The sequence below is a fragment of the Aulonocara sp. 'chitande type north' Nkhata Bay genome, linkage group LG18 (assembly GCF_057382095.1).
Source record: "Aulonocara sp. 'chitande type north' Nkhata Bay isolate Kocher_YH1m ecotype deep benthic linkage group LG18, A_spYH_male_GT1.1, whole genome shotgun sequence".
NCBI lineage: Eukaryota > Metazoa > Chordata > Actinopteri > Cichliformes > Cichlidae > Aulonocara > Aulonocara sp. 'chitande type north' Nkhata Bay.
In genome coordinates this window covers 16,564,520-16,576,983 of record NC_141361.1, presented here as the reverse complement: position 1 = coordinate 16,576,983, position 12,464 = coordinate 16,564,520, and the positions used below count along the sequence as shown (strand labels likewise).

General features: G+C 42.1%; 1 long non-coding RNA gene across 1 annotated transcript; it reads left to right on the top strand.

The window, feature by feature from the left end:
• The first annotated feature begins 5,342 nt into the window (after positions 1-5,342).
• LOC147308284 (uncharacterized) lies at positions 5,343-8,743 on the top strand. Its single transcript, XR_015126224.1, has 3 exons — positions 5,343-5,438; positions 6,096-6,255; positions 8,244-8,743. It is a non-coding gene; the product is annotated as an uncharacterized LOC147308284 (long non-coding RNA).
• The last annotated feature ends 3,721 nt before the right edge of the window (positions 8,744-12,464 follow it).

Below are 12,464 nucleotides of genomic sequence, written 5' to 3'. Positions count from 1 at the left end.
TTTATATATATATTCTTTAGCTTTTTTTCCCTCTCTTGCACTTCTTGCAAGGTCATGGCAGAGTTTTAGAGGTGGGGCAAGAATACTACAAAAGGGTCTGTGCTCACAAAGGTATGTTTCTTTCATTTGGACCGTAAGAAATAGTCATCTAATGTGATTGGATACAGACACAGATATGCAGACAACCCACGTGAAGTACATCCTTCTCTGGATCCCAGGGACTGGGTTTTTTATGGGGGGTTTCATGCAGGTATTCATATCAACATTTTAACCTCAGTTTCTGAATACAACACCCTGAGGACGGGAATCAAGTTGTGATCTTAACCTCTATTTCACAAGAGTGAGTTAATTAAACACTGTATTTTGGTTCTGCTAAAGGTCCTGAAAGAGCAGAGAAGGAGGAACGAGCGGGGGAAATTAACAAAAGTAGTGGCACAAAACAAGAACTGTCACAGCTGAAAAGAGACGAATGATGTAAACAAAGGCAGCAAGGTTTGAAAGAGCTATAAACACAGAGGCCGGTGACAATATTCATTAAAAAAGATCATGAAAACAATTTAATGTGTACGTTGCGTGTCTACAGATCATGCAAAGGACATGAGCAACAATTTGAGATGGAAGGAATAGTAAAAAAAAGTAAATGTTGCCCTCTGCTGGGCAACAGTCTTATCTCTAATGAGAGGCAACAGCATAATATCTCATGTCTGATTGTACTTGTACGTTCAGCATTCAGCAGCAGCAGATGCATATTTAACTTGTGCATTCAGTTGAGACTGAATCATGAGATTGTACACAGGTCTTCATTTCCTTAGATTGTTGCAGTGGTTTTAATATATTAAGATTTATTCCTCTTATGAGGACGTTTGTTGTATTTTAGATGTTTCATAATGTTGAACTGGCCTGATCTTCCACCTACAGTCACATCCAAGGGCAGTACTAAGAATACTCATACTACTGTATCATTTTGGCTCCTCTTTATGTGACTAAAATAAACTGAGTGGAAAATAAGAGAGGCAGAATCACATTCACATGATGCCATCGAGAAATGTGGGCTAAAAAAGGCTCAGCCGTGGTCATTGTGCATCACGTGTTGTGAACTGTTATGCTGCTCACCGAAAAAAAACAAGGTTACGAGTAATCACAGCAGCAGAGCCACACGTATTTTGTCTCATCGCTGGTTTTGCTTCAGTCGTTTGCTTCATGTTCCTCTGTTACCAGATGCCATGAAGCCTTCTGTCTCATTACGTCTGTCAGCAACAAGAAAAACTCGCTTAGAATCTATGCAGTCAGCCTGAAGCCAGGCGAAATCGATTTCACAACAAGCCAGCATGAAACAACACTGTTGGGATGATTCAGCTAAACTTGTAAAACTGAAATAACACCCCCCCCCCCCCCCCCCCCCCCCCCCCCCAAAAAAATGGTGCTGTGCAAAGGGGGGAAGATTCGGCAATCCATATTCTCCCGTCTGGTTGTTATTGTGTAATTTTATGCCAGTGTGGCTTAAATGTGACATTTGCATGCTTAAAACAATAGCAGCCACACTTTTAGGTTTGAGTTGGAACTAATGTGACCTGGTGTACTTAGAGGGGATTTAAAGTGAAACACAGACACAAACTTTGAGATTTTAAAAGGCTGTTCTATGTTATTGTCTGTTTCACACGCAAAAAATTAAGGCAATGATGTTTTAAGGCGATGTCATTGGGAAGAAAAACGCAGTCTTTGCAAACACCATCATGCAAACATGGAAATCTGTTGCATTTTTTTTTTTTTGGCAGTTAGGACTGCAGTAACAAGTAACAATATGGAGCTGATTCCCCGATGTAGGCAGGATGTGGATCATGTTGGTGATGGAGGAGCAGAATAAGCAGATGGCTGATGGAGACTTGGCTAAGATGCCTTGCTCAACCCAATGACAGGAGGGAGGAGTAATTCACAACGGGCAGCCTAAAAGGATAACAGTGATTGAATATAAAGAAAAGGGACTGAATGGTTTAGGGAATGTGGGTAGATGGATCAGTGGACAAGAGTGAAGAGAATAGCCCATATAACCTACATTAGGAGTGCCCAGACTGGAGTTTTCAATGTGTAACCTCTAAAACTAACACATCAACCCCCTATATTAAAGTTGCCTATGAGAAACAAAGTCTGTACCGGAGGTGTTGTCTGCCTTCCTAAATGATTAGAGTACAGTACATTTTCCAATTTCTGCAGAGCTAAAATGACAATTGCATACACGCTGATAAACTTTTCCACATTCACTAGAGGGCAACGGTGAGGTTAGAAGGTAATATTCAGTGCAGAAACCTATGTGCAGATCTTGTGCTGGCGCATCTGGAATGAGAGGAATTTGTCACTCTTACTGTGATTGTGCCACAGCATGCCATCTAAACTGAAGAAAAAGCTTGCTGCCAAAATATCCACAAGCACAATTTGAAGTCGGAAGCAATCACAAAACATAATGCAAAGGAAGTTCAAGCAGTCTCCTATTTAAAGTTTTTGCACTGCTGTAAACAATGAGATTTATTCTGGAAAAATTGTTTTGGGCTTTTTGTTGATTTCGTTGGTGATGGGAGTCAGTCTGCCCTGTGTCACACTTGTTGTTTTAAGTGCCTCCAATAGCTACAACAGCTGGGGTGGAGGGTAGCAGATAACTCCCGCCTGCTTATTCCCCAGGGCGCCATTTCTGAAGGTCAAGGAGCTGGACATTTCCTTGAGGCTGAGAAAAAAAAACCAATCAAAAGTGTGAGTTTACCTTCAGTTTTTTTTAATACAAACTGAGAAGCATCGGGAGATAAAAGTTGGGACTAAGAGTACGAAGAACTCCCACATGAAAGAAATCAAACAGTGTGGTGTTCTGCCAAATCCTGCGTTAGTAGATGAAGACATCCATTAAAAATCATGAGAACGATCTTAAACTTGAGAAATTATTCCAGTTTAGATCGTAAGATTTTCAAAGTTTCATCAGAAACAAGCGTTTTTCTTTTCTTTTCTCAGGCCAAACCTAGATAAGCACTCCCCACCTCAGAGAGATACTGAGAGTCCAAAAGGAAAATCACAACCTATACTCCCACAAAAAAAAATCTTTTTATACCCGATCCAGCAATGTGTGGAATTAAGGAGGACTGCTGAGTTTTAACAACATTGTAAACCTTTTCTTGTCACAATGGATTGGTTCAGGTCAAGCTTAAAGTTTGTCTTTCATAACCTTTTTGTTGTGGACTGCGCTTTTTTGCTTTCCTCTATCTCGGCTAACATGTAGCATGATGCACCAGTTGTGTCCATTTTCTACTCCCACAGCTATCAAAATCATAATAATTTAATCGTGACAGTAATGTTAAATGACATGTGACTTAACGAACAGCCTCTAGTCAGAGAACTGCCCGGTGAATACAAGAACATCGTCTTTGTTCTTTTGGTTTATTCACAGACGAAGCCCGGTCTTTCATCGCTTGCAAAATTTAAGCTGATCAAACACAAGAAAATGGCAACAGGGCGATGATGAAAGAATGATGCGTTCCCATTTCACCTTACACACTAGTAAAGAATAAGCAATAAGGATATTAACAAAAAACAGAATTCCTTTAATGTGAACTTTGTGGGTGGCCTTTGGGCCTCTGCTGAATGCGAGGTATGCCCTGATAACAGCAACGATAAAGTGATCTCCATATGGACCTCCTTAGGCAGCTCCCTGAGGCAGCCTAGAAAGCCTCTTCTGAATGTCATTATACATAATGTATGGTCTATATTTACACTTAATGACTCTAAAGATCATTTGAGAGTGATGACAGCAGTATACACACCGGTGTCTCTTTCCTCTCAAACAGATTTGTAAATGTTCACAAACCTCATCCCGGTGTTCTTGTTGTACGTGTTCCACAAGACAGGAAATCCTGAAACAGACTATCACGAATACAACATAATAAAATAATGATTTTTTTTTTTTTGTTCTAATCCCATCTTTCAATGGCAGGATACTGAGTAGGAATAACATGAAGCCCATACCTTCCTTATTTTGAGTTCAGCAGAGTGTTATGCTAATATTTGTACAAGTGTTCTGCCAATAGTGATGTTTCCCGTCCTCCCATTTTACTCTCCCCGAATAAAATCGGACGTTTGTAGCTAAATTTGAACCGCACTGTAACTGCAAGAAAAATTCCAAAAATTCCTCAACACTGATAATTTTAAAAAATAAAAAGGGGGGGAGGAGGGTCTTAAATGAAACTCCATGGATATAACTGTCTGCTATTGATTGTTCACAGTCCGTGTTAGCTGAGTTTATAATTTCCAACCCTAATTTCTTTCAGCATGTTTACAGTGAACATATTTTTGGCCAAAAATATTGTTTAGTGATTTGATGTTTGTATTGAAGGGAAGAATAAGAACAAGCTAGTACAGTGTACGATAGGCAGGGACCAAGCAGTTCCTTTGTGTTAAAATGGTATCTAGTATCTGATGTGAAGGAATTGTTTAGGGTCTGTTGTGTTTGGCCTCACGCAATAGTTTTATCCGTATCCTGGATACAAAAGAATGAAATCGGTTTGACAAGGTGCTTAGTTTGTGAGAGACTGTGTGTGACTGTGTTTCTCTGTTTTCTAGGTCCAAATGGGTAGGCCATTTAAATCCTCTCTCAGTTTTTAATGAATTTACTGACAACGAACGAGCTGAATAAGTGTGTGTGTGTGTGTGTGTAGCGGGGGGGGTTCTCACTGAAAAGGCTTAAAACAATTTGTGCTGCAGAAAAATAAGAGCGTATCCCTATATTATACAAGTGACTGGCTGAAGCTCAGCAGCTACTGCCAAGAGAGGATGCAACAAACATATCAGACTTTCCAGAAGTAAACAAGTTAGAAATTCAGACTGAGTCACTCTGCCTTCATATAGTGATTCTCATTAAGAACCTCACAGATGAAATATGACAAATAACAATATATTGTAACTGCTGAAACAGCCGGTGAATTAAAACCACTTCAATTAAAAAAGCAAAGTGCTGGTCATCATTTAAACTTTTTTTTTTCCTTCTGCCACACCCATCAGTGATGTGTAAAAGTCCAAGTGAGGAATGAATTGAAAATACACTGATGGGTTTTGTTTTGTTTTGTTTTGTTTTGTTTTTTTTGGGGGGGGGGGGGGGGTGTTTTTTTCAAAGCTCAGAAGCAAATGTTTATGCACCAGATTTAGGTTTCAATCTCGTTTAGTGTTTTGGCAGTGCTCTCTCATTAGCATAGGCCTGAAGCGGCCCTCTGCTTGCATATTTGATCCCATTTCAACAGAGGGGCCTTGCACCCGGGTTGCCTCAATAGCTTTTATTCCTCTCTATGGGTGGGGGGATGGGGGGTTGTTGGTAGGAAACAGCATTAAAAACGGTAGAAGACCTGAACTTGACCAAGAGAAAGATCCCATCAGCAGCTAAAGTAGAACTGACCTTCTCAAATAACAGGGTAATTATGCTTTGTGATATTTATATTCTGACCTGCTGTCATTTAAAGAGGTAAAGTGCAAAGGTGAACTCCAGCGGTCGTATTATTTTATGTCTCTGCCAATAGCCGTTTCCTGACCTTGTTCTGTGCAACTTGAAATGAGCACATATCATTTCCTGCATTGGTCCTTTGGTTGCATGAAAGTTTCTGCATCAAAGAGGATCCACCTGGATAAAAGGATGTGACATATAAAGTAATGGCTTGAAAAAGTAATGGCCCTTTTGACCACATTAATCTAGCAGACAGAGATAAAGCTGTGACTATTATTATTTACATGGAGGCAGAGGTACGGAGGGAGGGTCCCTTGCTGACACAGATTCCAGTATTTTATTTTATTTCTTTTGTACAGATAATATTTATTTACTGAACTATTGCTGCTTTTGTGTCATATCGGAGTTTCCATAATTAGCAGTTTACCACTTGTAAACAGTGTTTACATCAGGAACCAAGTGGTAATTATGGCTGTGAAAAGAAATATTTGCAAGTCTCTCTAATATAAACAACTATAGACACAGACTGTTGTCTAAGATCAGGCAAAGTCTGCTGTTAAATGTAATTCAGTTAAATTAAGAAAATTCAGCTACTGCTAGCATTTTAAACTTCTCCTTTCTCTTTAAGGGATCGCCACAGTGAATCCTCTGCTCCAGCTCACCCTGTCCCGGGAGTCCTTTTTCTGTCACAGCAGCTCTCTGTATGTCCTCCTTCACGATATCCATGAACGAATGAGGCACGAATGAGGCACAGCTAAGACACCAATCAGGCTTACTGGATGGTTTTGGTAAATATGAACTGCATTTTCATACATTCTATACTTTGTCCAAGGCCTTGTCCGCAGTGGGCCAGCATGTCTATTACACGCATGATAAGAGAATGCTAATACATTTTTGTCATTGACTACAGCTGCATTTCACTTTCACATAGAAATACTGAGATGTATTAAATTGTATGTGTTACATTAGATTGATCTCTCAGGGTTTAAATGTTTAGTGAAACTTCTTCACGGTGACAGAAAGGGTAGTTTTATTGTTTTGGCCCACCTAAGTGGGCTATATTTGGCCCACTTAGGTGGGCTATAATGTAAAATGAGTTTAACATCCCTGCTGTAGAACATTGGAGTGTAGGCTCCTTCAACCCAACTAAACAGCAGAACAGAGCCATTGTTGTTATCTAAAATTCAATACAGGATATACTTTCAAAGAGTAGTTATTTTTTCTACCATAACCACTGTGGGCAGGCTAACTATTCAGCTAGTAAGCTAACATTTAGCTATCAAGATCTTCACACTTTTGACTTTGTGTGTTTGGTTTTGGCCTGACAGAAGTATTACATACTTAGGATTCAGAGTACTGCTCTTAGTAAAGCCTCTGTGGAGGAATCTAGCAAACCTCTTATTTGTTTGAGAGTGATTTCCTTGCTGATAGAGCATTTGAGAATAATAGCTATCCCCTTAATCATCATGTGGCTGATGAAACAAGTCTGAGTAACGTGTGACGCTCTTTGGGGGCAGTGTTATAGGACTCTTTTGTAGCAAAGTGTGTTAGTCAAAGCCACTGAACAGCAGCCCAGGAAGTCATTAAACGCAGAACATTAACACAGCTTTCACTTCCCAGCCTTTCAATAGCTCTCCTAAGATTGTGACAACATTGTTCAGCTCTAATACTGCGCATATTTGGATAGTGAGTCAACCATAGTGTTCTTCCTTTCAAAAATGGATTGACTGGCACAGCAGTAAAGTTATGCATAGAGGTAACGTTGAAAGATAAGTACTGTTAAAAGTGCTAATGTTGTAATAATATGACAGCATGCAGTCTTGTTATTCACCAAGAAATGGAACAAGGACGTCCTCTGTTCTTCTACCAGTCTGGCAAAGAGTTTTTTGGCATTGCTGTTAGTGGAGTGGAGTTGAATGGGCATGCTTCTTGCTATGCAGCTACACAACTGAGCTGTTAAATGGATTTCAGGTGGTGGATAGCAATTTATAATTGGAAGATAAAACCTCACACAGGGATTTTCAGGAACTCTAAATGTGGCAACTTTGGTTCGAGGATCTCTTTGAATGATTTGTGTGAAAATGCCCTCTGAGATTTGTATCTGTTCTTTTTTTTTCCCCTTCAGGGACACGGCATGCTTTATAACTTTCCAACTTTCCAAAAACGACAATAGAAGTTCTTCGAACGCACAAACAAACTTACCTTGAGAAACGTATGTCACCATTATCTTCCTCTGCTGACTAAGGCAGCATCCTCCCACTAGGGGAAACAATTACACACAATGCAGGGAAGCAGCACACAGATTACATCCTTCCATTGATAAGGCCATGGCTACTAGAGAATAGCAGACATGAGAGTCCTTGGAGACCAACACTGTGTGAGAAGATCCTGTGCTGCTGAAGCCAACACCTGCCCTGTAGGGACATGAACTCCTGATTCGGTTCCCACTGTACCTCCCATTGAGTGTTTTAACTGTTCCGATGACTTTCTCGCTTCTGAACAGACACCTGGTGGATCCACTATTACAGTTTTGGGGTTACACCTCGTAATGCTCATGAAGCCTATGCATAAGTTCATTAAGAAAGATCTGTAATCAGCTTTGCTGGGTGTTAGTCTGTTTATCTGGTTTCTACATCACCACCTCTTTCCCACTCTGTCAATCTCAATACTGTCGTCATTATTCTTGTCCAATCCTCTTCTTGCCCGCCTTCTTCAGGGCAATTAGCCTCCACTTTGCATAGCTTAAATCATTGTTCTCCGTCATTTTCCCTTTCAGACTCTCATTCATGCAACCCACCTCCTCCTCATCTCCACCTCACAGACCCCTCAGTCAGAACTCCATCCAAGCTTCAGTCTTCAACTTCACCACCACCCGCTTCTAGACTTTGGAGGGTCCTGTCCTAAATATGATCACCGCTGGAATTTGGTTATACCACGATGGGTCATCGGAGTCTAATCACCATGTACATTAATTTATCTATCTCAATAAATCATGTTCAATTTCTTTCACGTAGTTTCTTCTTACCTTCTACATCTGCTCCAGCTGTTCCTTCAGCCCCTGGTACTTCTCTATTTTTTCTATGCAGCATAGATGTTCCTGTACACTATCCCAGCCACTGTGCCTCTCAGTGTCCATGGCCTCAGTTTGCGTCTTACATCCTGGTACTATCTGTTGTGTAGTGTCCGGGGCACTTTGTATCATCTACAGTTGGGTCCTGTTACCCATGGTGGGCCGGTGATTAGGGCCTGTTCTTGGCCTTCTTTCATCAGAGCCTCTGTGCTGTTCTTTAATCCAGACTTTTCTACCCACTGGTAGGAGTTGTTGATTTCAGCCATTCCCTCTATCTGTCAATGGTATTTAGTATTTAGTATTTATTTATTTATTGTCATTGTCAAGAACAATGAAATTGCGTTTGGGGCTTCCATACAACCAAAAAAAAAGAAGAAAATAATAAATACCCCTTAAAACCCAAGTGTACATATTTAACCCAGTGTGACTCCAATGCAATAAGACAATCCTTAGCAATAATGTTCGTAGAAATTCAGACAAAGACCTGAGAAACATGACAAAATACAACAATGCAACCCATTCAATATTATTGTACTGTGAGATATGATATCAGATATGATAGTTATCTATTTAAGAAAGAGGGGGGGGGCAGGAGGGGGAAGAGAATAAAGATATGATGCACCAATGCAGACCAGTTCATTGCTATTAAGAAGTTGGATATGGTTATTGTCCGTGAGAGGGGGGCAGAGAGTTCAGGAGCCTCACAGCCTGTGGATACAGGCTGTTGGCCAGTCTGGATGTTCTGGCCTGTATAGACCTGTACCTTCTCCCTGAGGGCAGCAGATGGAAAAGGTGGCGCGCAGGGTGATGTTGGTCCCGCAGGATACTGTGCACCCTCCTCAGACAGCGAGTGGGGAAGATATTACTGATCTCTGGCAGACTTGTTCCAATAATTCTGCCAGCTTCTTTCACCACCCGCTGGAGTGCTTGCTGATCGGCCTTGGTGCAGCTGGGGAACCACACTAGAAATCCATACGTCAGAACGCTGCTGATGGCACAGTTGTAGAAGTTCAACATCAGAGATCAACATCAGAGATCTGGGAATGTGTGCGCTCCGCAGTCTCCTCAGGTAGTAGAGGCGCTGTTGGGCCTTCCGTACAACTGAGGTGATATGGTTGCCCCAGGACAGGTCCTCGGTCACAGTTACCCCCAAGAATTTAAAACTGCTCACCCTCTCCACCGCCTCACTGCCAATGAAGAGAGGCAGATGGTTGTTATGACCCCTCTTCCGGAAATCTACAATGATCCCCTTGGTCTTTTTGGTGTTTAAGACCAAGTTATTGTCGTGGCACCATGACTCTAGTTGTTGCACCTCTGTCCTATAGTTTGTCTCATCATTGTTGGATATAAGTCCGAGCACTGTAGTGTCATCTGCAAACTTAACAATGAGATTGGACGCGCAGGAGGAAATACAGTCATGGGTGAAGAGAGTGTATAGCAGAGGGCTCAGAACACACCCCTGAGGGGCACCGGTGTTGACCACAAGGGTGGAAGAGGTGTTCTTACCCACTCTGACACTCTGTCTACGGTTAGTGAGGAAGTCCACAATCCAGTTGCACAGAGAGGAGTTAAGTCCCAGTTGGTGGAGTTTGGGACGGAGTTTGAATGGCCGGATGGTATTAAAAGCCGAGCTGTAGTCTACAAAGAGGAGCCGTGCATAGGTGTTCCTGTGTTCCAAGTGCTTCAGTAATGTGTGCAGCACTGTGGCGATCGCATCCTCGGTTGACCGGTTCTCCCTGTATGCAAACTGGTGCGAGTCCAGGGATGGTGGAAAAGCAGCTCTGATGTGTTTAATGACCAGTCTCTCCAGGCATTTGGCGGGAATGGGGGTGAGTGCCACAGGTCTGAAATCGTTCAGACATGTGACATTTGACTGTTTTGGGATGGGAACGATGGTTGCTGCTTTGAAACAGGATGGTACCAGTGAACAGGACAACGAGGTGTTATATATAGAGGTGAAGATGTCCGCCAGGTCCGCAGCACAGTCTTTTAGCACCCGGCCCAGCACTCCATCCTGCCCGGCCGCCTTCCTGGTGTTAATGCTCCGGAACACACGCCTCAGCTCATGAGTGCTCAGGACCGGAGCAGGGTCGGTTGAGGGGAGAGGGGACAGGACAGGGTCGGTGTTCTCCCTGTCAAAACGGGCATAAAAGAGATTTAGATCCTCAGCCAGAGTAGAACTGTCGACTGAGGGTGATGGTGTTCTTCTTTTGTAGTCCGTGATAGCCCTGATGCCCTCCCAGACCTGCCTTGGGTTTGTGTTGTTCTCAAACCTGGCCTCGATACGCCTCCTGTGCTGCTGCTTGGCAGTCTTGATGCCTCTTCTCAGGTTGGCCCTGGCAGCACTGTATGCCTCCTGGTCCCCGGATTTGAAAGCGTTGTTCCTTGTTCGAATAAGTTGTTGAACTCCGTGTGTCATCCAGGGTGGATTATTAGGGAACACACGGAATCGTTTCCAAGTTGTTACATTGTCCACACAGAAACAGATGTAGTCCAAGACAGTGGAGGTGTAACTGTCCAATGCGACACGATTGTCAGTGTCCTGCACCTTGAATACATCCCAGTCTGTGCAGTGGAAACAGTCCTGAAGCATCGGAATAGCATCCTGCGGCCATGTTCTCACGGTTTTGGTTGTAATCCCAGTGCTCTTGATCTTTTGTGTGTATATTGGGTGTAGCAGAAGGGAGAGATGGTCTGACAGACCCAGGTGGGGATAAGCCTGGGCTCTGTAAGCATTCGCCATGTTGGTGTACACCTGGTCCAATGTTCTATCTCCTCTGGTAGCACACTTCACATTACGGTGGAAATTGTGAAGTACAGATTTCAGGTCCGCGTGGTTAAAATCCCCAGCCGCAATAAAGACACTGTCCGGGTGTGCTACCAGGCTGTTATTGATGCTGCTGCTCAATTGTGCTAACGCTAGCTTAGCATTAGCATCTGGTGGAATGTAAACAGCGCAGATGTAAACGGCAGAAAATGCAGGAACTTAGTGCTCCATGATAGTTCCTCGTCTTGTTCCTCATCACCACATTTCTTCACCTGCCTGAGGCATTCTTGGAGCAGCTCATCTGATGGGAGGGGGGGCTTTATGTGAGCTATCAGTTTGTACAATCAGCATTAAGAACACCTCTTCAATTGCTTAATTACTTAATGTAAGGTAATTTAATTTATTTTGAACATGGCATGGCTGTTGGTATTTCAGAAACTGCATATGTACTGTACACACAAACATCTCTAGGGTTTACGTGTTCTAAAAAAGAGAAAATATCCAGTGAGCAACAGTTCTTTAGGCAATGATGCCTTGTTGATATCAGAGGATAATGGCCAGGCTACATTGAGCTTTGAACAGTAATTCAAATAACTACTCTTTACAAGCAAGGGAGATGTTATAGCAGTAGAAGACCACAGTTGTGGTAGTGGTGTATTGATTACAACCAGCTAAACATAATTTAAGCACCACAGCAACAACCTAACTAAGTATTGTTCCTGCTTGTGCCCATCATTTTATGACCATAGTAAGCCAGTGTACCATCTTTTGATGGCTGCTTCCAGCAGGATAATGCACCATGTCCCTTAGCTCAAATCATCTCAACAGGTGTAAACAGTTTTAAAGAAAAATTAGGAAGACAACATACAGAGAAACTTATAAGTACCTAAGATACTGAAATGCCCTCAGCTTTGTGTTGAAGCTGATTTTTGACTTCTATAATTTCAAGGTTTTTAAAGGAGCTGCCTAATCAAGCTGAAATTTATTTTTACTTTTCTATGCAATAGAGAGTAATAGGCACTTTTTCAGAAGGATAAGTATGTGGAATTAAAGTGATGTGTTAATAAAACATGCATTGCAACTAATAAAATGTGATACCAATATGTACAATCATCTGATTATTTTTTAAAGGAGTGATAGGTTAAAGGTCCCCTATTCAG